This window comes from Callithrix jacchus, chromosome 1, assembly GCF_049354715.1.
Source record: "Callithrix jacchus isolate 240 chromosome 1, calJac240_pri, whole genome shotgun sequence".
In the NCBI taxonomy this organism is placed as follows: domain Eukaryota; kingdom Metazoa; phylum Chordata; class Mammalia; order Primates; family Cebidae; genus Callithrix; species Callithrix jacchus.
In genome coordinates this window covers 106,965,366-106,990,221 of record NC_133502.1, presented here as the reverse complement: position 1 = coordinate 106,990,221, position 24,856 = coordinate 106,965,366, and the positions used below count along the sequence as shown (strand labels likewise).

At 43.2% G+C, this 24,856-nt stretch overlaps 1 protein-coding gene and 1 long non-coding RNA gene across 29 annotated transcripts in view; both read right to left on the bottom strand.

The window, feature by feature from the left end:
- Positions 1–4,311, bottom strand: part of KANK1 (KN motif and ankyrin repeat domains 1) — a 230,269-nt gene extending 225,958 nt beyond the window's left edge. For 18 of the 25 annotated variants that reach the window (XR_013533553.1, XR_013533557.1, XR_013533560.1 and 15 more), the window contains exon 1: positions 4,010–4,311. The gene's annotated coding sequence lies outside the window, so the exon portion shown is untranslated. The remainder of the gene's footprint in view (positions 1–4,009) is intronic. The other 7 variants (XR_013533556.1, XM_078368029.1, XM_054255616.2 and 4 more) reach the window with 1 other exon arrangement.
- Positions 4,312–8,763: 4,452 nt separating this feature from the next.
- LOC144581988 (uncharacterized) overlaps positions 8,764–24,856 on the bottom strand; it is a 30,088-nt gene continuing 13,995 nt past the window's right edge. For 2 of the 4 annotated variants that reach the window (XR_013533579.1, XR_013533575.1), the window contains exons 4-5: positions 12,001–12,067; positions 8,764–8,871 (exon numbers count right to left, since the gene is read on the bottom strand). This is a non-coding gene — a long non-coding RNA (uncharacterized LOC144581988). Of the gene's footprint in view, positions 8,872–12,000; positions 12,068–22,997; positions 23,088–24,856 lie in introns of those variants that run through there. The other 2 variants (XR_013533576.1, XR_013533580.1) reach the window with 2 other exon arrangements.

Here is a 24,856-nt window from a genome sequence, read left to right as displayed (position 1 = left end):
GCACCTGTAGTCCCAGCTACTGCGGAGGCTGAGGCAGGAGAATCGTTTGAACCCAGGAGGAGATTGCCATGACCCAAGATTGTGCCACTGCACTCCAACTCGCAACAGAGTGAGACTTTGTCTCAAAAAAATATATACATATATATATACACATATAGATGTGTGTCATATTTTGTCAATTTGGCAAACTCTGCAGATCTACTGTTCTTCCCATGTAAAAAGGACAGAACAGAACTCTCTCACACTGAGGGTAGTAGAAGTACAAACACTTCAGAAACCTGCTTGACAATATCCTCTAAATTGAATCCTAGTTTAGAACTCAGAAATTCTACTCCTGAATAGAATTTGTACAAATATACATACTTGTACCCAATACAAGTGTGTACATGTACATCAAGACATGCACTAGAATGTTCATAATCACACTATTTGCATGGAAGAAACTGGAAACTATGTAAATGCCTCTCAACCTTAAGAATGGATAAATTGTATAGTCATACAATTGAATATTACACAGCAGTGAAAATAACTGAACTACAGCCACAATCAACAACAAAGCTCAATCTCGCAAACGTAATGTTGAGAGAAGGAAATCAGATACTAAAAGCTATATACTGTATGATTCTGTGTAAAGCAAGAAAACAGACAAAACGAATCCACAGTTGGCGTAATAGTTGCTCTTCAGGAGGGGTAGTGATCAAACAAGAGTACAGGGGCACTTCTGCAATGCTGGCAATATTTTGGTTCTTTACATGGGTTCTTATGTTTATGCTCACTTTATGACAATCTATGAAGATGTACAAGTAAGATGTATACCTATGGGCTGGGCGCAGTGGCTCACACCTGTAATTCTAGCACTTGGGAAGGCTGAGACCTCAAGAGTTCAACACCAGCCTGACCAACATAAAGAAACCCCGTCTCTATTAAAAATGTGTGGTGGCACATGTCTGTAAGTAATCCCAGCTACTCGGGAAGCTGAGGCAGGAGAATTGCTTGAACCCTGGTGGTGGAGGTTGCGGTGAGCCGAGATTGTGCCACTGCACTCCAGCCTGGGCAACAAGAGCAAAACTCCATCTCAAAAAAAAAAAAAAATGTATACCTACAGTACAGCTCATCTTGCTGTTTTGAGAAAGTATATTGCTCAGTCCTCTAGGCTGGAGTGTATGGCATGATCACAGGTCACTGCAGCCTCAAACTCCTGGGCTCAAGCGATCCTCCTGCCTCAGCTTCCCAAGTAGCTGGGACTACAGGTGCATGTGCCACCACCTCCCAGTTACTTTTTATCTTTTTGTGTAGAGACAGCGTCTTGCTATATCAAATTTTTAAAATAAAAAAAAAAAAAAACCAGCATAAGCCAAGTCGCCCATGCAACAGGCACAAAATTTCCTGAAACACTTGAAAACAAGCTGACTTCTTTTATTGAAGGGTGAGCGAGAAGTGTAGTGGATGTGCATAATTTGGATAGCTTCAACTCTGCTTACTAAAAATGATTTTTAAAACATACACAAATTATCCAACAAAAAGCCAGACTGAAGTGTCCAATTTTTCATAGACCCAAACTGCCGCTCCTGAATCTGCTCACCCTACAGTTACTCTATCTTAACAGTCCTCAGCTCCCACAAGCACTGCCCCTTTCAGCCGTTCTCCCATCCCTCTCCTCAATTCCTTGCGCTGCCCCCAACTAGATCCTTTTCCATCCTCCTCCTCCCACGTGGGCTAAAAAGTTAGTGTATGAACACATTAACTCAGAACTATTCGTGAGCACACACTGATACTCATGAAATGAACTTAGTCTTGGACGTATCAATTCCAGTGGCCATTTGCCTATGGTTTTTTGGTGTCTTTCTTTGGGGCCAGTTTGAAGGATATTTTTTAAAAATACTTTTAAGTGCCAGGCATGATGGCTCATGCCTGTAATCCCAGCACTTTGGTAGGCCGAGGCGGATGGATCAAGAGGTCAAGAGATGACCATCCTGGCCAACATGGTGAAACCGCATCTTATCTACAAGTACAAAAATTAGCTGGGCGTGGTACCTCACCCCTGAAGTCCCAGCTTCTTGAGAGGCTGAGACAGGAGAATCGCTGGAACCCGGGAGGCGGAGCTTGCAGTGAGCCGAGATTGCACCACTGCACTCCAGCTTGGCGACTGAGCAAGACTTGGTTTCAAAAAAAAAAAAAATTATTTTTAAGCCTACAGTCTTTTTTCCTTCTAACATTCCCTGAGGAGCGTACACACACACACCCAGAATTCACTTTTGCTGAGGAAGAACCTCGGCTTGAGTGATTTATAGACTAGGCAAATCTAGAGCCGAGAAAGCCAAAAGCATCCCGGGGTAAAATGTATTCCCAATTTGTGTATCTCTAAAGGAGGCAATTATTCCTCTACTGGCAGCTTCTCCTCCATCCTTATTCATTTTAACCTCCCCATAGGACAGCCAATACTTAATATTTCTTCCATTGCTTCAGCAGCACCTTTCCCCAAACCTATTAACAGAAAAAGGACCAAAGCTAATAACCTCTCTGTTTTCTCAATCGCTATCTTGGAAAAAATTCCTAAGCAGCTACCTTAAAATGAGGGAGTAGGGCTGGGGGCTGGAAGAATGACTGCTAATCAGTACAGGGTTTCTTTTTGGGGGCAATAAAATCGAATTAGTGGTGATTTCGTAACTTCATGGATATACTAAAAAACACTGAATTTTACACTTTAGAAGAGTAAATTTATGTTTATTACACTTCAACTTTTTTAAAATAAAACGTGGCACTGCTTAACATTTTAGTAGAGAAAGTTGGATGAAAGGAGAAACTGGAAGATGAACAGCTACTTAGCTGTTAACACCACCTAAAAATGAGCCTGAATAAACTCAGAAATTCAAAATAAGCAGACCCTGATTTCCATCCGGCTCCAGAGGTGGGCGCAGTGAAGGTGAGGAAAGGAACTGCACGATTACAGAAGTGGATGATTAAGTTTATTAGTCTTGGGTATCAAGGTCTAATAGAATCCATTATTTAATAAGATAGGCGGACCCTCCGTAGAGGCCGTGTGCAGAAAGCGGGCGCTGGAGGACGCCATAAATTGCTGTTAATGCTAACACGGCCATGGCCTTCACTAGGTCACACTCGTGCAGCACGGCTCGTGCTGACCTGCAAGAGCCACCAAGAACAGTTGCCTCTGAAAGTTCCATGGGGACCCAGATGAAGGAGATGAATCGTCAAGGGGCAGTGGCTGCTGCGAGTGCCACTGCGTTTTGCCAAAGCGGCATGGAAAGGAGAATATTCAGGGACAAGCCTGCCTAAGGGCTCTTGCACCTTCCCTCAACCTGGAACCGCCGGTCTACCGAAACCCATGCTGTTCGCGCGGGACTGAGTTGCCCCCAGAGGCCCTGAGCGCGACAGCGCCCACGCCCCTCCCCCACCTCCCGGCCTTCCAACCCCGGCCGGAGCCATCTCGGAGTTGGCGGAGGGCGACCCAAAGCCACCTGCCCCTCTGGGGCCGAGAAAAAATGGGTCCGGACCGCCACTCCCTCCTGCAGAGCACAGCATCGAACTTCACGGAGAGTCGCTTCAGAGAGGGTCCCCATTTTACCCAGGGCTAAGGAAGGGCCCACAGGCATCCAAGAGCCAGAGCGCCCGGCAGGCGGTGGGCAGGCGCCCGCACCTTTCCGCCGGGCGGCCCAGCCCGAACTTTCTAGCTGCCCTGTGCCCGGCGCGCCTCTCCCTCTTCCAGACCGGCCGAGCTCCGCCGCTGCAGAGCGCGCCAAACTCCGGCGGTCGCAGGGCCGACGCCACCTCTCGGACCCCTCCCTAGGACCGCCCCGAGGCCTCTGGACTCCACTGGGCGAACGGGAGCCTGCGGGGGCTGCCCTCCGCCACCGCCACGGCCGCCGTGCTCCCCCGGCGCGGGCCAAGTTGGCTGGAGTCGGGAGCCAGCCCGAGGCAAGGGTGGGAACCCGGCGCTCCCGGGCAAACCCACCGCGGAAAGCTGCGCAGAGCAGCCCCGCGCCTCACTCACCTTCGGCCGCTCCTCCCAACCTGCCCGCAGTTCGCTCGCTCCGCAGCAGACCCGGAGCTCGGGGAGAGGCGGGGCGCAGGGGGCGGAGTCCCCCCGCTGGCGAGCGCCAGAATTAAACTCTGAATCGCTCTGGAGTCGCCGGGCTCTGCGGCCGCTACATGGGCGAGGAAGCCGCGGCAGACGCGCAAGCCTAACGCCCAGGGTTGGAGACAGCTGTGGCCGCGGCTGCGGCTGCGCTCCGGAGTAGGACGGGAGGACGGCGCGGGCCGGCAAAGCCTGGTTGCTCCCTCAGCCCCGAGGACGCCCGGCTCCCTGCGGCGCGCTCTTTGTACCGCGGAGCCGGCCGCGGGCGGGCCCCAGTGCGCCTGCGCGCCGCTGCAACTCCACTAGGCCCACGAGGCACCTTAGTGCACCTTCGCCGCCTCGCCTGGCCCGCGGGCCTTGCCCCGGCGAGAACTAAGCCGAAGACCTTGCTCCACCCCGACACGCCCCTTCTACCAACCCGTCTTTATCACCCCCATCCTCGCACACTCCCCCAAGCGGAAAAGAAATCCATCCCCGGTGAGACGGTGCGGTTCTCTCATCTCCGGAAGGGGGGTCCTGGCCGCGAGGCTGGCCCGCTCAACGTCCACGCCCAGCGCTTTTGTACAGCTCTTCCCTCCACGCAGCTAAGAAGTTTTCTGACCCGGCGTGAAAGGGGACTGGAGCATGCAGACCTCTATTTACCGCAGGTGCCTCAGCCGCACGATCGCAGGGGCGGTCAGAAACCTCCCGCCTCCAAGGGCACCTCCCCTTTGACCTCAGTGCGTTCGCTCCGGGTCGGCTGCAGGACCGAATCCTCAGAGGAAAGGGGAGGATACGTGTTCAAAAGGGTGCAGGTGTCTGGGAACTCTATGGGAAGACCCAATGCCTGCCTCGGGGGTTCAGGATTGAACTGGCTTCCTAGTTCAGTCCTAAATACTCGATTTGGAGCAATCGAATGGGTCCAAGAGAAATTAGGAGGGATTGAGAAGCTCTGACTTTAGTGTTTCAAATAGAAGGTGGCTTCAATAAACAGAAGAACTTGGGAACAGAAGGAACGACTATAAAAACCAGGTATTGAAAAACAATGTCAGCTCTCCAGTCAACTGATTTTTTTTAAGGGAAAGAGTCCTCCCCTCACCCCCAAGCTCTCTAGTACCGCACACATCCAGCAGGCCGTTACACACACGCAATCTTTTTCTAAGTGTGCAAGTGAAGAGCCATCAAACTTCACAAGGCGACATGCTTGCCTCTGGGGAGAAGACGCTGCTGCCCCGCAGTTCACAGCGAAGCACACCTGCAAATTCCTGAACTTGATGGCTCCTGACTGTTAAGGGAATAGGCAAAGGGCAGCCAGAAGATATGTAGAGGCAGGAAACCTCATTTTGAATCTCAGCCCCTTGGCCAGCTCACTGGATGGCAGTACGCAAACCCTTTCCTCCTCCTGGGCCTTGTTTTTTATCTGTAGAATAGGGCATTTGGATGCAGTAGACATTTTCTAAAATCTCCCCCCCCACCCCACCCCATCCCACCCCAAATGTCTACGATTCTATGAAACGAATTCCTTCCATGGAAATAAGGGATGAGAGATCAGAAGCAGGGGGACTGCTGCATTTAAAAAGTGCTCTTGGGCCGGGCGCGGTGGATCAGGCCTATAATCGTTGCACTTTGGGAGGTTGAGGCAGGTGGATCCCTTGAGCCAAGGAGTTCTGGGCAATAGGGTGAAATCCTGTTTCTATCAATTAATCAATAAATTAGCTGGGCGTGGTCACGCGTGCCTGTAGTCCCAGCTACTCCAGAGGCTAAGGTGAAAGGATCACCCGAGCCCTGGAGGTCCAGGCTGCAGTGAGCCAAGATCAAGCCCCTGCACTCCAGCCTTGGCTAAAGAGTGTGATCCTGTCCCGAAAATAAAAAGTGCTCTCAGCGGGGCATGGTAGCTCATGCTTGTAATCCCAGCACTTTGGGAGGCCTAGGTGGGCGAATCACTTGAGGCCAGGAGTTCAACACCAGCCTGGCCAATATGGTGAAAACCCATCTCTATTAAAAATACAAATAATTAGCTGGGTGTGGTGGCACGCACCTGTAATCCCAGCTACTTGGGAGGCTGAGGCAGGAGAATCGCTTGAATCTAGGAAGCAGAAGTTACAGAAGCAGATTGAAGCCAAGTGTGCCAAGATCATGCCACTGCACTCCAGCCTGGGTGACAGAGCATGATTCTGTCTTTAAAAAGGGGGGGGGGGGAAATGTGCTCTCCATCCCCAGAATTTCCAGCTTTCAACTCTCCTTTATATCTCTTTCTTTGCATTTAGTCAGTAAACATTGATAGGCCCAACCTGGCACGGTGGCCTATGACTGTAATCCCAGCACTTTGGGAGTATGAGGCAGGTGGATCACAAGGTCAGAAGTTCAAGACCAGCCTGGCCAACATGGTGAAATCCATCTCTACTAAAAGTATAAAAATTAGCCGGGCATGGTGGCATGTGCCTGTAATCCCAGCTACCGGGGGAGGCTGAGGCAAGAGAACTACTTGAACCCAGGAGGCAGAGGTTCCAGTCAACCAAGATCACACCATTGCACTCCAGCCTGGGCAACAGAGCAAGACTCCATCTCAAAGCAAAAACAAAAACAAAACATTGATAGGCCCTCAAGAGTAAGCAAAACTCAATGAAAAGTATGGCAGATTCTGAATTTTTAGTGGATTTATACTTGAAATTTTGTTTTTATCTTAGTCATTTTATTGACATACAATTCTCATGTCACACAATTTACTCTTAAAATATATAATTCATTGGTTTCGAATATATTCCCAGAGTCATGCAACCATCACCACTAATTCTAGAACATTGTCATCCCAGTAAGAAACCCCATACCATTAGTAGTTGCTCCCATTCCTCCCTACTCCTAGTCACTGGCAACCACCAATTTACTTTCTGTCTTTATGGATTTGCCAATTCTGGACATTGCATGTAACTAGGAAAATAACAACATGCTACTAATAGTTGCAAGACTCATCCATGCTACAATAAGTTTCAGTACCGTCTTCCTCCCCCCACCACCCATTATAGCATTTATTGATGACAGAATTATACTGAAAAACAATCACAAAAGAACAATCTTTGAATAGAACAGTTTACTAAGTGAAACATTTCTTCGAAATGTAACATGCAAAAGATTGTCAAACATGTCAGCATAGAAGCCCTTCCATTTATATAAAGACTCTGGCAGGGCTCTCATCCTTGTAATCCCAGCATCTGGGGAGGCCAAAGCAGGAGGACAGCTTGAGCCCAAGAGTTTGATTGAAAACAGCTTGGGCAATAAAGTGAGACCTCATCTCTATTAAAAAAAATTAACAATTAAGAAAATTAAAATACTCCCAGCAGTAATTTTCATAATTCCAGTCTATATCATATCAAGCAATTGGGGTGTGTGTGTGTGTGTGTGTGTGTGTGTGTTTTAATACCTGTATCTGGGAACAATGAACTATATTTTAGCTGGGTTTCTTGGAATACATTTGTTCACACTCAGATATGTGAATGAAAAGAATTAATTTTAGTCAATGGATAAGCACTTAAATATTAATGAAGGCAACAAATAGCTTCTAAATATAGAATGGTCCATTCAACACTGTATTTTTTTGGTAAAGTTTGCGATTGATGCCTTGATTTATTTCTTTTCATTTTCAAGAAAAGACGGAGACTGGTATTGAAGACCTTGGGGGCAGAACCTTATTGAGGTCACTTTAACCAGTCAGTGCATTGTCTGGTCCTAGTTGAAAGTTCTTGGCGTGGATTTAAAACGGAAGTTTTAGGAGTTTTAAAGTCCTAAGTTGCAATCAACTGTTTTGTGGTGGATGCAGTTTTTAGAGATGGTGGTCTAGAATTTCATTTATATTTGCCAGCATTGCTAAATCCATTCTGAAGCATTTTGTCCAAGCTTGCAAGAACCAGAATTGTTTTTCTTTTCTTTTTCCTTACCTTTTATCTACACAAGATGTCTGAAGACTCAATGAATCGGAAAGTTTTGGCATACTGAATGCTACACTTTCAGTATAGCATTGGAGGAAGAGAGTCGTTCCGTAGCTGCTGGAGTACAGAAAGTAGTTTGTAGCTTTGACTTCTCTTTTTGTATAGTCATATATTGTAATCTTTCAATTTCCAAATAATCGAGCTTTCTGAAGTTTCCACTGTTGCTTTCCAATTTTCAGATGTTGAGAGGGCTTGTTTGTGCAAGTCCAGAGTATTGAAGGGAAGAGGGAGAAAATCAGGGTATGGAAAAACTTCACTTTGCTCCTCTGTGAAAGATTCTTCCACATTTTCTGTTGTTCCTGGCTTTAAGTTTAGGTCCATCTTTAATATACTTAACTATCCTTTGCCTTTTCATTATCCAATAAACCACTTTCATCTGTTTAATTTCACACTGCTGTTTCCATATTTCAGTTTCCAATTTGGAGCAAACAAAGTTTCACTTGTTTTCTGTAGTTGAACATGAATTAATATGGGGCTCATTTTCATCCTTAAAAAAAGTCTAGGGCCAGCAGAGACCTAATGGCATCTGCAGTTCAGGGTAAAACCCAATTTGTTCATCAACTGAAGCACTCGTTAATGAGTGGTTCAGAATTAAGAGCCTTATGGAGTTATTATCAGTTACATTAAAGTTGGTTTCCATTACAGATTTTTTGAAATTCCTGTTATCTATGGAACTTCTTCCAGTAAGAGGATAACTCCATAACTGACATGTCACTTGTTTATTATTCTTGTTAATTTTGCCTCATGAGAGATGTTTGACACACGTAGGTTGCTGCCGCAGTTGTCACTATTTTTCTCCCCATTTTGTTGTAGCTGCTTGAAGGAGTTAAAAATATGCCACTCTAGCATATTGACTATTTTAAGCTAAACGCGCTTAAAAAACAAGAAGTGCAAGAAGGTGCAAAATGATCACTCTGCCCTTCTATTTCTTAAAAGCAGCAGATAAAATTCCCATGCAGCCCAGGCGCGGTCCCTCATGCCTGTAATCCCAGCACTTTGGGAGGCCGAGGCGGGTGGATCACGAGGTCAAGAGATAGAGACCATCCTGGTCAACATGGTGAAACCCCGTCTCTACTAAAAATACAAAAAATTAGCTGGGCACGGTGGCGTGTGCCTGTAATCCCAGCTACTCAGGAGGCTGAGGCAGGAGAATTGCCTGAACCCAGGAGGCGGAGGTTGCGGTTAGCCGAGATCGCGCCATTGCACTCCAGCCTGGGTAACAAGAGTGAAACTCCGTCTCAAAAAAAAAAAAAAAAATTCCCATGCGAAAGATGTTCTCCCTCTACCAGAAGGAAATATTCTCATCATCAAGGAGGGGGAAAGCTATGGAAATACTACAAACAAACTTGTTAAACTAATCCTTATCCTCCTAGCCACTTCTTCACCAATTAACTACCCTAGCCCAAGCCTCTTTTCCTTGTCACATTTTCATAATGTACTTCTCTTTGTCTAAATCAGTATCTACATGTTAAGCTCTAATTGCATCTCTGGGTCTTCATTTCCTTGTAAAGTCTCCTGTGCAACATAAAACTTGTATTCAACAAATTTGTATGCATTTCTCCTATTGATCTATCTATGTTAATTTAATTCTCAGTCTTAGCCAAAAATCCCTAAAAGGGTACAGGTAAAGAAATGCCTTATCCCAGCACTTTGGGAGGCCTAGGTGGGTGGATCACAAGGTCAGGACCAGCCTGGTCAGCATGGTGAAACCCCATCTCTACTAAAAATACAAAAATTAGCCAGGTGTGGTGGCACACACCTGTAGTCCCAGCTACTCGGGAGGCTGAGACAGGAGAATCACTTGAACCTGGGAGGCAGAGGTTGCAGTGAGCCGAGATTGTGCCACTGTACTCCAGCCTGGGTGACAGAATGAGACTTTGTCTCCTACATGCTCCCTATATTCTTCTACCCTATGTGTTCCTCGGGTCTTTTTCTGATTTTAAGGTATCTCAGGCCCAAGTGTCCTTTCCAGAGTCCTCTTCCCTGGCCCCTGCTGAAAGTACAAAGCAAATGATTTAGCATATGATAAATCAAATGCAGGAGCACCCTCTGCAAGGATGGCAATTGGTGACAGCCCTGTCAGTGGTGGAGGATCTTCAAGGTCTGAGGACTGGCAATGGTGGAACCGTGGCAGCAGGAATTGGGCCCAGGGATGCCAGCTTCAGCTGGGGCTGTGGCTCCTGGGGCTTCAGTAGATCTTTCCTTTTTATTGCTGGACAGTATTCTATTGTATGGATGTACCATATTTTGTTCATCCATTCATCCTTAGATGAACATTGGGGTTGTTCCACTTTGGGCTATAATGAGTTATGCTATGAATAATCAAGCGTATGTTTTTGGATAAATGTTTTTCCTCTCTCTTGGGTATATATCTAAAAATGGAATTTCTTGGTCATATGATAAGTCTATATTTAAGTTTTTGAGGAACTACCAAACTGTTTTCCAAAGTGGCTGTATGCTTTTACACATTACCGTTAACAGTGTATAAGGGTCCTAATTTCTCCAAATCTTTGCCAATGGTTGTTGTTATCCTCTTTCTGATTATAGATATCCTAGTGGTTATGAATTAGTATCGCACTGTGGCTTTAATTTGCTTTTCTCTAAGACTAATTATGTTAAGAATTCATATTGGCCATTTGTATATTTTCTTTGGAGAAATGTCCATTCACATCTTTTGTCTATTTTTAAATTGGGTTATGTGTCTTTTTATTGTTGAATTACAAGAAGTCTTTATTCATATCTGGTAAGTGATACTAGTCCTTTATCTGATATATGATTTTAAATACTTTCCCCCATTCTGTGAGTTGTGTTTTCACTTTTTTTATTAATGTCCCTTGAAACACAAATGTTTTTGTTTGTTTGTTTGTTTAGACAGAGTCTCACTCTGTTGCCAGACTAGAATGCAATGGCGTGATATCTGCTCACTGCAACCTCTGACTCCCTGATTCAAGTGATTCTCCTGTCTCAGCCTCTCCAGTAGCTGGGATTACAGGCACGTGATGTCACGCCCAGATAATTTTTGTGTTTTTAGTAGAGATGGGGTTTCACCATGTTGGCCAAAATGGTCTCAATCTCCTGATCTCGTGATCCACCTGCCTCAGCCTCCCAAAGTGCTGGGATTACAAGCATAAGCCATGTCGCTCAGCCCAAAACACAATTGTTTTTAACATTATAGTCATGTATTTTTATAATATAATGTAAGCTAACACGTTTCTCAGACAATAAAACTACTACTTGCCATTACAAGAAAAAAGCTTTGAAAATAATATTTTTAAAAGAATAAAGGAAAAACAACAATCACTTATGGCTCCATCACCTAGATATAGCCACTGTTAAGATTCACAGCAAGTTTCCTACAACAAATTTTTAAGCACACATTATTTATTTGCTATCACGCCCAAGGACAACATGTGGCCTTGTACTCTACACCTGGGCCATAAGGAGGACTATCCTACTGACAGCATACCCATGTTCAGAACCTTTTCCTCTCGCTCTTTCTCATCAAAACTCATTTGCCCAAGGTCATACTGCCCTTAAGGAATCTTTCTCCTCCTCCTCCTTCTTCTTCTATTTATTTATTTATTTTGTTCTGAGACAGAGTCTCACTCTGATGCCCAGGCTGGACTGCAGTGGTGTGATCTCAGCACTCAGCAACCTCCACCTCCTGGGTTCAGGTGATTCTCCTGCCTCAGTCTCCTGAGGAGCTGGGATTGCTGGTGTGCACCACCATGCCTAGCTAATTTTTGTATTTTTAGTAGAGATAGGGTTTCACCATGTTGGTCAGGCTGGTCTTGAACTCCTGATCTTGTGATCCACCCACCTTGGTCTCCCAAAATGCTGAGATTAAGGCAAGAGCCAACATGCCCGGCCAGGAGTCTTCTTTCTAAAGAACATTTATTAATACCACAAAACTCTAGTCTATGAATCACAATGTGGAAGGCTTACCTGCTGCTAGTGGCTCTGTGGTTTCCTCTTCCAAAAGAGTGCTTCAGCCTCCCTTGTCTGAAGAAAGCTAAAATAGAGAAAGCAGAAGAGAATGGCCCATGTGGCCTGCTCCCTTCTATGTCCCAAAGCTCATCACTCAGATTTCATTAGTTGGTTTGCCACTTATGATAAGCATAATGAAGCTTAGGAATTTAATGTAAAATAATCCAGTTCCTGTGATGATAATTATTATCTAAATGTTGAAAGAAAAGATCTAATTTATCATAACCTGCATATGACAGCCCCACACTTCTGCTTCCTAGAAACAACTGTTTGAAAGGTAAAGGACCCATTGATTCATTTGCTTTATTTATTTTAAAAATCAAGTTACGGTTCAGTTTGCATTGAGCTGGAACCCTGTATGAATACATTTTCTTTGTGGCTGTTACACATAATCCTAGTTCAGGAAATTGAGGTAAGAGTAATCTTCATTCATAATTATAATTATTATATCATTGTTACTATTATAAAATATTTATAGAGCTTTCAAAATGTGTATAGCATCTTACTAGGATCCTAAGTAGAGGGATTATGTGTACAGACCTGTCCCTGCAGATCCACTTTATTTAGAGCATTTATTTATTTATTTGCCAAAGACTTATTGAAGGTCTGCTGTGCTGAATGTGCTGGGTTAGGCTTCATGAAGTACAAAAATATGAATAATTCCAAGAAACTACCTGTCCTTAAAAGGGAGATAATACATATTTTTAAAATAACTGTAATGCTATTGGACTTTGGCTTGAGCGATGTATAAAATATTGTTATAATTAAAACAAGAATATCATTTTATTTCATTTATTTATTTATTTATTTTGAGATGGAGTTTTGTTCTGTTGCCCAGGCTAGAGTGCAGTGGCACAATTTCAGCTCACTGCAAACTCCACCTCCCAGGTTCAAGCGTTCTTCCATCTCAGCCTCCTGAGTAGCTGGGATTACAGGTATGTGCCACCATGCCCAGTTGATTTTTGTATTTTTAGTAGAGATGGGGTTTCATCCTGTTGGCCAGGCTGGTCTACAACTCCTGGCCTCAAGTGATCCACCCATCTTGGCCTCGTGGAGTGCTGGGATTACAGGTGTGAGCCACTGGACCAAGCCAAGAATGTAATTTTAATAATTGACAATTCTTATTGAGAGCTTACTTCCATGCTTGGCACTGTACTAAGTGTGTTCCCTGAACCAACATACTTCTCCTGTAAGGTAGTCATGATTATTATCTACAGTTTGCCGAAAAGAAGAAACGGGCTCAGTGAGGTTCAAATGGCTGCAAGAAGCCACAGTGCCAAGTGGCGAAGGCAGGATTTGAACCAAGGTTGCTGGAGGCCAGAGCCAGAAGTCCACCCTGATCCCTTCCAGCTGGGACAGTGTATGCATTGTGGGATGTGTGTGTGTGTGTGTGTGTGTGTGTGTGTAATTATGCTAGTGATGATAACTTTACACTGAATCACTGTCACTGAAGCTTTTCTTCCTCAGAAAGGAAATCCTGACCTGGTGACCTTTTGATCTTAAGCTTATGGCACCATTCTCTAACCCAGTAGGTTTCAAACAACTGAGCTGTCATTCAAGCCTCAGAGACTTTTCATCAAACAAACTTTAATGGGAGATAAAAATGAAGGTTTTCTGAACGAAGCTGAATGGGGCTGGGGTGAGATGAAGGGAGTCTTCCAAGGGAGGCAGAGCATTGGGGGCAGGAAAGGAGACTACTCCACATTCAGTGAGGATTATCACAGCAGAAGACAAATACACAGATGTCAATAAAACCTCATGGCCTGATGAAGTTTTAGAGTTAGTCATATTCAGTGCTCCTTGATGTATGCAGTGCAGTTCCCTTCAATCATGATTGTTTTTTTAATGTTAAAGATGTCATGCTTCCCTGGTGGTCATCAAAACTTTGTCTAGAAGGTGGGTAAAGTCAAAAGTTGAGCACCAAAACCAGCCAATCTGAAGAAGTTGAATTGGAGGCCTGATGGCTTTCTACTCATAGGATCTGGTTATGTGAAAGCCTTTTAAAGAAGCCTGTATTTGAATGAAACCTGGTATCTCTAACATAGTCCTAAATTTTAACAAAGAATGGCTAAGTCAACTTTTTTCTTCTAGCCACGGTTGTAGAGTCTGACAAAGCACAGCCAGAGGAGGGGAGGAGAATGCTTGAAAGAGGCAGAAACTCATAGTCTGGGGACAATGACTTTAGTGCAGGAGGACCCTCTCTGAAATTCTGCTTTGATACTTGGAGCCAAGGCAATTATTTATAGGGTTTTTCCAAAGTTGTATTGTCTGCTGTCATTCCTATATTTCTCTAGGAAACACACAGAATTCTAGAAAGTTATTATCTAAACAAGTAAGTTCACCTAGTTCCTTTGCACTCACTGTCTTAGGTCAGCCTTATATTTGCTCATTTATCTAACCAATGCTTGTGTTCAATATTTGTTCATGGTCTATATACTTTAGGAGGACTTGCCCCTTCTGTGTTAGAGCTGTCTTTTATGTATCTAAGGGAGCTAGTCTATTTAACTTTCAGTATACTGCCCAGCTAATTTGCACTATTTTTATTGTGCTGGTTATTATTTTGGAAAACTGGAAGTAATTTAAATTCCAAGGAAAGGGACTGTTTGAGGTGGTGTGACATAGTAACGGAGCAGAATGCCATACAGCCAGTATAGCATTCTAAGGAGCCTTCTTGGCTCTTCTAAGGAGACTCAACAACTTACATGGTTGTTGGCAAAAGGCTTGTCATGTGAATTGCCCCGTGGCACTGCCCATGATGTAGTAGCTGGTTTCTCCCAGAGCAAGTGGGAGAGAGAGAAAGTTAGAATGCCCAAGATGGTAGCTGCAATGTCTTTTATAATCTAATCTCAGAAGTGACATACCATTACTTCTGTTATATTCTATCATCACAGAACCAACCCAGGTGCAAAAGGGACTATTTGAGGTAGCATGACATAGTAACAGGGCAGAATGCTATACAGCTAGTATAAATGCTAAGAATCTTGTACTTTGGTGGTACACATGAAATAATTCGTTTTTTCCCCCTGAGATGGAGTCTTGCTCCGTCACCCAGGCTGGAGTGCAGTGGCACGATCTCGGCTCACTGCAACCTCCACCTTCCAGGTTTAAGCAATGCTCCTGCTTCAGCCTCCCGAGTAGCTGGGATTACAGGTGCCTACCACCACACACAGCTACTTTTTGTGTTTTTAGTAGAGACAGGGTTTCAGCATGTTGGCCAGGCTGGTCTCGAACTCCTGACCTCATGATTCACACACTTTGGACTCCCAAAGTGCTGAGATTACAGGTGTGAGCCACTGCACCCAGCCCCATGAAATAATTCTAAGAGGAAAAATCAGATATGAATTAGAATGTACACACTGATAACAATTATATAAAAAATGAATGCTTGTAAACTACAAAAATGATAGAATTGGGCTTGGGCCAAATAAATTCTTTATATTTGAAAGTTTATTAAAACTTAAAAAATATATAAACTATATTAGTATTTATTGCTACATAAACAAATTACTGGCCAGGTATGGTGGCTCATGCCTGTAATCCCAGTATTCTGGGAGGCCGAGGCGGGCAGATCACCTGAGGTCAGGAGTTTGAGACCAGCCTGGCCAACACAGTGAAACCTTGTCTCTACCAAAATATAAAAATTAGCTTGGCGTGGTGTTGTGTGCCTGTGAATGTAGCTACGCAGAAGGCTGAGGCGGGAGAATTGCTTGAGCCTGGGAGGTGGAGGCTGCAGTAAGCCAAGATTGCTCCACTGCACTCCAGCCTAGGTGACAGAGCTAGACTCCGTCTCAAAAACAAACAAACAAAAATCACCCCAAAACTAGCAGCACGAGACAACAAATGTTCAGGCAGTTTCTGAGGGTCAGGAAACTGGAGCTGTCTCACTGGATGGTTCTGGGTCACAGTCTTTGGTAAGTTTGCAATCAGAATGTCACTGGGGGCTAGTGTCATCTGAAACCTTGACCAGGGCTGGTGGATCCACTTCTAAGAAGGTTTTTGGCTCTTCTAAGGAGGCTCAGCAACTCACATGGTTGTTGGCAAAAGGTGTGTTACATGAACTGTCCCATGACATGGCTCGTTTTCTCCAGAGCAAGTGGGGACAGACAGAAAGAGAGAGAAAGAATGACCAAGATGGTAGCTGTAATGTCTTTTATAACTGAATCTCAGAAGTGATATACCATCACTTCTGCCATATTCTATGGTTGCACAAACCAACCCTGGTATAATGTGGGAAGGGACTGTACAAGGATATGAATATTCAGCTACAGAGAGGCCACCTCAACTTTTTTTTCTTTTTTGAGACAGTGTTTCACTCTTCTTGCCCAGGCTGGAGTGCAATGGCATGATCTCGGCTCACCACAATCTCCTCCTCCCAGGTTCAAGTGATGCTTCTGCCTCAGCCTTCTGAGTCGCTGGATGATAGGCATGCTCTACCATGCCCAGCTAATTTTGTGTTTTTAATAGAGATGGGGTTTCTCCATGTTGGTCAGGCTGGTGTCGAACTCCCAAACTCAGGTGCCTGCCTCGGCCTCCCAAAGTGCTGGGATTATAGGTGTGAGCCATGGCGCCTGGCTCCACAAGTATTAATAACAATAATAGATATTTTCATGGGGAGAAGGTGGCAACAAACCACCTTACCATGAATGTACTTGTGCAACAATCTTGCATGAGCTGCACCTGTACCTTAGAATCTAAAGTACAATTTAAAAAAATTTTTTTAAAGATATTTTCACTAAAAAGCAGTTTTGGTTATTAAATATACATTTCAAATATACATTTAAGTGTATATTTCAAAATATCTAATCCTAATTATACTTTTATAATAATAAATTATAATAATAAATAATGATATTTACTTAGTACTTTCTATATGCTAATCACTACGTTAAGCATGTGATGTGAGACTGTCTCTCACAGACAGCCTTACAGTTGTCCAGGCAACCCTCAACAGCTCTAAAGGATGATTTTATTAGTTGCCTCATTTTACAGAAAGGAAACTTGAAGCACAGAAACGTTTAAGTAACTTGCCCAAGGACACACATCTAGTAAGTAAATCAGCACCCAGAGCTATCCATGGAAGTACTAACAGCATGGCTAAGCTACACTGATTCTCTCTAGTCAGTTTTGTGAAATAAATCTCTAACTATCCATTTTTTTTTTTTTTTTTTGAGACGCAGTTTCGCTCTTGTTACCCAGGCTGGAGTGCAATGGCGCGATCTCGGCTCACCGCAACCTCCACCTCCTGGGTTCAGGCAATTTTCCTGCCTCAGCCTCCTGAGTAGCTGGGATTACAGGCACACGCCACCATGCCCAGCTAATTTTTTGTATTTTTAGTAGAGACGGGGTTTCACCATGTTGACCAAGATGGTCTCTATCTTTTGACCTCATGATCCACCCACCTCGGCCTCCTAAAGTGCTGGGATTATAGGTGTGAGCCACCGAGCCCGGCCCATGTTTTATAAGTACTACCATTCTATTTAAGTAGTTTAGGATGTCCCTACAGTCACAGAGTAAATAAACTAGATTCAGAACTGGAAGTTAGGTTTTTGGAGTTCTTTATCACAATTATGATCATAATAATGACTCTTTTTTTTTCTCCTACTACTCTTTTCTTCCCTCTCTCCTCTCCAGCTACATTGCCTCCTGGCTGTTCCTGGAACACTCCAGGCATGCTCCTTGTATTAGTCTGTTTTCACGCTCTTGATAAAGATATACCGGAGACTGGGCAATTTACAAAAGAAAGAGGTTTAATGGACTTACAGTTCCATGTAGCTGGGGAGGCCTCACAATCATGGTGGAAGGCAAAGAGGAGCAAGTCACGTCTTATATAAATGACACCAGGCAAAGAGAGAGCTTGTGCAGGGAAACTCCCGTTTTTAAAACCATCAGATCTTGTGAGACTTATTCACTATCATGAGAACAGCATGGGAAAGATCCACCCCCATGACTGAATTACCTCCCACTGGATTCCTTCCATTAAATGTAGGAATTATGGGAGTAACAATTCAAGATGAGATTTGGGTGGGGACACAGCCAAACCATATGACTCCTGCTTTAGGTAACTTGTGCTCGATGTTCCCCTTCTCTTGCCTCAGATCAGCATGGCTCCTTCCTTCTCTCCTATCTGCAAACATCACCTCCCCAAAGAGGTCCACTATCATCATGCTGTTTAAAACTCCAGGAATGGGCATGGTGGCTTACATGTATAATTCCTACACTTTGGGAGGCCTAGGCAGGAGGATTACTTGAGCCCACGAGCTCAAGACCAGCCTGGACAACATGGCAAGATCCCATCTCTACAGAAAGTTTAAAAATTATCTGGCTATGGTGCACATGCCTGTGGTCCTAGCTGGTTGGGAGACCGAGGCAGGAGGATCCCTTGAACCCAGGAGTTTGAGGCTATGGTTGTACCACTGCACTCCAGCCTAGGCAACAGAACGAGACCCTGTCTCATAAAAAAAAAAAAAAAAAAAAAGCCACTTTAGCCCTTCACAGAGTCCCAACTTTCTCCTTTTCTTTTCCCATAGCACTTATCACATGTATATCCTAATTAATTCATTTATTTAGTATGTTTATATTTGTTTTTCTATGTCAGAATATAAGCTCCTTAAGAGCAGAAATGTTGTTCTGTTTTGTTTACTGATAGTCCCTGGCACTTACCACACTGTCTGGTATACAATATGTGCTCAACAATAAATATGTGTTGAATAAGCAATGAAGTAACCATAGGAGGCTTAAAGTATTTTTGCCAGTATCAGAGTAGCTCAGCTGAAACTTTATCAAATTATTTTCCAGCCATATCTTTTTAAATTTGATAATGAAATTATCTAAAGATTTTGTCCAAATAGATATTTCAGGAGATAATTTTTTAAATGAGCATTTTATGTTTACTGCTATGTCTATTATAATTATTATTAGTTTGAGATAAGGTCTTGCTCTGCTGCCCAGGCTGGAGTGCAGTAGCACAATCATGGTTCACTGCAGCTTCAACCTCCTGAGCTTAAGCGATTCTTCCACTTTAGCCCCCAACTAGCTGGGATGACAGGCATGTGCCACCATGCCTGACTTGTTTTTTTTTATTTATTTTTAGTATGGATGAGGTCTCACTATGTTGCCCAGGATGGTCTTGAACTTATGAGCTCAAGCAGTCCTCCCACTTTGTCCTCTGAAAGTGCTGAGATTATAGGTGTGAACTGCCATGCCTGGCTGTCTATTTGTTTAACTAGCGGAGATGTATTAAAAATGTCTCGAAACAACTAAACTCTAGAAGAAAAAGATGCCTTTAACCTAGAAGTCAGAAAAACCTAGTCAGGATTGAAGTATTTCCGCTGCCCAAGTAATAGCCTATTTCTCCATACAGTGACCCTATAAAACCTGAACAAATATTTATCTTTAACATCAAAAAAGTCAGTTAAGCAAATGACATTTCACAATGAACGAAATGAAAGAACTTCCTTCCTTTATTTATTCTGGATGATCTGTTCTTAGTACGGTTTTGTTCCCCCAGACATAGAGGTATTGTTTAATGTAAGGTCAGCATCCAATTTAACTTTGTCAAGCTCAACCTAGAACTGTTAACTATAATCTTGGTTATTGCAGAGTGCCAATTTACTAGGAGACAGTATTGCTAATAACAGTCTCATTGATACTATTGTTTTTCTACAACCCCCACAGAGCAGAAAAAAAAATAGTAACAATAGCAGGCTTTATTAAATGCCTGCTAAGTGCTGGCCATCATACCTCTATTATCTCTAATACTCTCACTAGCTCTACAGGGTAGCTGGTATAGTTGTGGAGCCCAGTGAAGTTAAGCAATCTGCTAAAATCAGGGCAGAGATTCAAACAAAGATTATCTCTCTCTGATTTTCAAATCTGGGCCAGTTTCAAGGTGCCACTCTCTGGACCATCAGTCTAAGCAGGAGCCTTATCTGGTTATGTTTATTTAAGTTGCAGCAACCAAATACTCCATGACAAACACTTAATACTAAAAAATTGTTCACTGTTTATCTGAACTTCAAGTTTGGCTGGATGCTCTATATTTTTGTTTGCTAAATGGGGCAACTGTATGCGAAGGAACCTTAGAGATTATTGAGTTTAGTGGTTCTTGGTGGGTATTAGCCAGGGCACTTGGCGAAATGATCAGGAGGGCCTTTCCAAATATACATGTAGGCTCTACCCCAAACTGCATGAGGACTTCAGGGTGGAACCAGGCCTATGAATTTTGAAAAAGTTTATTCATTCATAAAATATATGTGTGTTTACTGAGTGCCTTCTCCATATCAAGTACTTTTCCAGGTCTTGGAAACACAGCAAGAAACAAAACAAACATTCTACCTTTGGGGACTTTCCAGATGATTCCAAAACTCATCCCAGTTAAGATACAATGGATCAAGCATCCTCGTTTTACAGATCAAGGAAACCAAGGCCTCGCATGGTGCCACGATGGCTCCAGATCACTGAGGTACTAGGTGAAGTCTCCTAACTTCTAGCCCAGTACTTTTAAAAAAAACTATATTTCCACTGACCGTAAGTCTTAAAGTTTTTACTTTATGCCCCTAATATTCCATTATCCCTAAAATTACAATATTTGGTTTGTAAAATACAGACCCAAAAGCAATGCCATTCTTAGAATCATAAATTCTCAATCACTGCTTGAGATTATACATGTTAACAGGCAGCAGTAAGAGTGAATCCTGACCCCAAATGAAAGTGGCTGTCATTATTTACACTTCACTCTTATAAGACAGTCATAGTTTACACTCTCTGTAAGCAGCATTTTTGATCTACATTGACTGATTCATTCTCCCAGTAACCCTGTCTATGCATGAGACAGGAAGGATGTTATCGTAACTGCTCCTTTCAGTTAAGGTAACTGAGATTAGTTGATGTGTTCAAATTCAAACAACTCATAAATGGCAGAATCCAGATTTTCTGTCTCCAAGTTAGAATAAAACAATCTGAGGGTGAATGAAAATTTTGGCGTGTTTCTTGTCATCTTTTCTAGCATGAATGAGCAACAAAGTGTTGAACACAAAGGTGGAATAAACTTGTTACTTGTGAGACTCTAATATCCCTGCTGCTCCACAGCTTTTCCTTCCCCAGCAGCTCCATCCTCCTCTCCTCTCAAGCTACACATTCCTGGCACACTGGATATTGTGAGGCTAGAGCATTCATTGCAGCAAAAACCTCAGCCTCAGTCAAAATGCATACACATTATTCAGGAACCATGCCCCAACATGCCCCCATATTTTCAGGGATTCATGGAGTAGATTAACCTGTTAAAACTGAGTTCGTGTGGAGTTAGTAGCCATGCTGACCATCTCCTCGTAGAATGAATATGGACCAAAGAACGAGAAACCTAAAAATGAGAGCTTAAGAAGGTGGAGGCCTATGTTTAACAGGGAAGGTATTTACTTCTAGTCAAATGTTCACATATCCCCAAGGCAGACATATGCTTCCTTAGGGAGTAAAACAAACATTCCCCAAGAACTTTAAAGAGAAAACTGGAAAGGGCTGCTGATGGCTGTGTGGGTACAAGGCTGCTTTCTGCAGTAGGAGATCACTGACAGAGGATTTGGGAAGCCCAACTCCCACCTCCACCATCTGAGGTCTGAGCAGACATGCCTAGAATAATTTGCTCAGGTGCCACCATTAGGTACTCCAATCCACCCCACTTCATGCTGCTGTTTTCTAGTTATCTGCCACTCCTCATAGGGTAGCTGCTCAGTTATCTCTAGTGTCCTATTGATGACCCATTGGTTTTAACAATGGCATTAGAACTTAGAACAAAGTTCTGTTGCCCCAGGAGTCAAGTCAATCCCAAGTAACTTGTACAGACTCCTTACACTAAACAAATATATTTGAGGTACTGATGCCCAGCTTACCATGAGGTTATGACATCCCAATGAACCCACTGTAAATGGAAAACATTATAAGTTGAAAATGCACTTACATCTAACCTACCAAACATCATAGCTTAGTCTAGCCTACCTTAAATATGCTCAGAACCTTAGCCTACAGTTGGGAAGAATCATCATCAAAAAGCCTATTTTATGATAAAGTATTGAATTTCTAACGTAATTTATTGAATGCTGTACTGAAAGTGAAAAAACAGAATAGTTATAGGTGTACTTGCCGTATGGTTTCTCATGAACACATATGGCTTTCACACCATCATAAATTCGAAAAACCATAAGCCAAACCATTGTAAGTTGGGGACTGTCTATTTGCAGGAGCAGCCTTTTAAGCTATTCTCCATGCCTACATTTCCCGTCCTCAACCATCTTGTATATATCCATTGGCTGAATTTCCTAAAGGCCCACTTTCATCATGTCTTTCTTCTACATAAAAATAAAAGCCATCCATGACACGGCCTTAAAAACAACAATGTTAGCCGGGCATGGTGGCTGACACCTGTAATCCCAGAACTTTGGGAGGCTGAGCCGGTGGATCATGAGGTCAGGAGATCGAGACCATCCTGGCTAACACAGTGAAACCCTGTCTTTACCAAAAATGCAAAAAATTAGCCAGGCGTGGTGGCACATGCCTGTAGGCCCAGCTACTTGGGAGGCTGAGGTGGGAGAATTGCTTGAGTCAGGAGGTGGAGGTTGCAGTGAGCTGAGATTGCGCCACTACACTCCAGCCGGAAGACAGAGTGAGACTCAGTCTCAAAACAAAACAAAACACAAAACAAAGAAACAATGTTTATTCATCTGATAATCCCCATTCAAATATATCTCTTAGGTAAGGATCAAGTGAGAAAAATGTGTGTGAGGTTGGGCGTGGTGGCTCATGCTTATAATCCTAGCACTTTGGGAGGCCAAAGTGGGTGGATTGCCTGAGGTCAGGAGGTCGAGACCAGCCTGGCCAACATAGTAGAAACCCCATCTATACTAAAAATATAAAAATTACCTGGCGTGATGGCGGGCTCCTCCAATCCCACCTACTCAGGAGGCCAAGACAGGAGAATCACTTGAACCCGGGAGGCGGAGGTTCCAGTGAGCCAAGATTGCACCATTGCACTTCAGCCTGGGTGATGAGAAACTCTGTCTCAAAAAATAAAATATAAAAATATGTGTGAAATAACTTGGAGAGTATAGCATGTTGCATTCACATAGCATTTCAGAGCTTTGGAAGCGTGTATTAGTCTGTTCTCATGATGCTATGAAGAAATACCCGAGACGGGGTAACTTATAAAAGAAAGAGTTTTAATTGACTCACAGTTCTGCAGGGCTGGGGAGGCCTCAGGAAATGTACAATCATGATGGAAGCATACACATTCTTCTTCACATGACAGCAGAAAGGATAATTAGCTCCAAGCAAAGGTGGGAAACTCCTTAAAAAACCATCAAATCAGGCCGGGTGAGATGGGCTTACACCTGTAATCTCAGCACTTTGGGAGGCCAAAGCAGGCAGATCACCTGAGGTCAGGAGTTCAAGACCAGCCTGACCAACATGCAGAAACCCTGTCTCTATTAAAAATACAAAATTAGCCGGGTGTAGTGGTGCATGCCTGTAATCCCAGCTACTCAGGAGACTGAGGCAGAAGAACTGCTTGAACCTGAGAGGTGGAGGTTGTGGTGAGCTGAGGTTGCGCCATTGCATTCCAGCCTGGGAAACGAGCAAAATTCCGTCTAAAACACACACACACACACACACCCATCAGATCTGAGAACTCTCTGTCATGTGAACAGCATGAGGAAAACCGCCCCATGATTCAATTATCTCCACTTGGTCCCACCCTTAACACATGGGGATTGTTATAATTCAAGATGAGATTTGAATGGGGACAAAGAGCTAAATCATATCAAAGCATTTTGCATGTCTTATTTGATTTCAAGAACTCAGAGAAGACAGATTTATGTTACTTTTTGTATATGTACATTTTGTTTCAATAAAGCGGGCTATTAACTCCCAGGTCTTACTTTTTTGTCAGTTGGCTGATATAAAATGTAAAATTTCATATTAAATTACATTAAATATCATTACCATATCATATTAAATATCAATAAAGCAGAGCAGTCATCTAGTTTTTACTGCAAGAAGACATAAAAATTAGACTTTTGCCATGATTAAACTTTATTTTTACTATGTGTTTAGAAGAGCAGAACAAAGTTGTAAGAAGCACAAAAGTTAATGACTACCTGAAATCAGATAAAAATTGTTTATATAATTGAAGAGCCTTAGAATATGGAAAATATTTGAGGTTTTTGCTAGCTTTTAATTTTTTTGTAATGATTGAAATGTAAGTTCAGAAAAAGGTAGTATCTCTAGTTGAAAGACCACTGGAACACTGACTAAAAGCTTATGTTAGATTATTTTTTATTCATAAAAGGCAGTACAGTACATGGATTAAGAGGGTAGCCCCTCAGAGAATTGCTTGAACCCGGGAGGTGGAGGTTGCAATGAGCCAAGATTGTGCCACTGCACGTCAGCCTAAGCAACAGATCGAGACTCCATCTCAAAAAAAAAAAAAAAGAGTGTGGCGTCTGTAGCCAGTGTGCCTGCATCCAAATCCTGCCTCTGCTATCACAGGCTATATGACCTTGGAGAAGTTATGTGACCTCGTAGACTTCAGTTTCCTCATCTGTAAAATGAAAATAATAATAATACCTACCCCATAAGGTAGTTATGAAGGTTAAATGAGTTAATATTTGCACAATACATACTCAGCATAGGTCTGGCACATAGTAAAGATTTTATAAGAGGTAATGGCGATGATGATGATGGTGATTACTTGAAGAGGAAAGATAGGATCCAATTCAGGGTTACAAATTCAAATTCAGGTTACAAAATCAAATTCAGAGTTACAAGG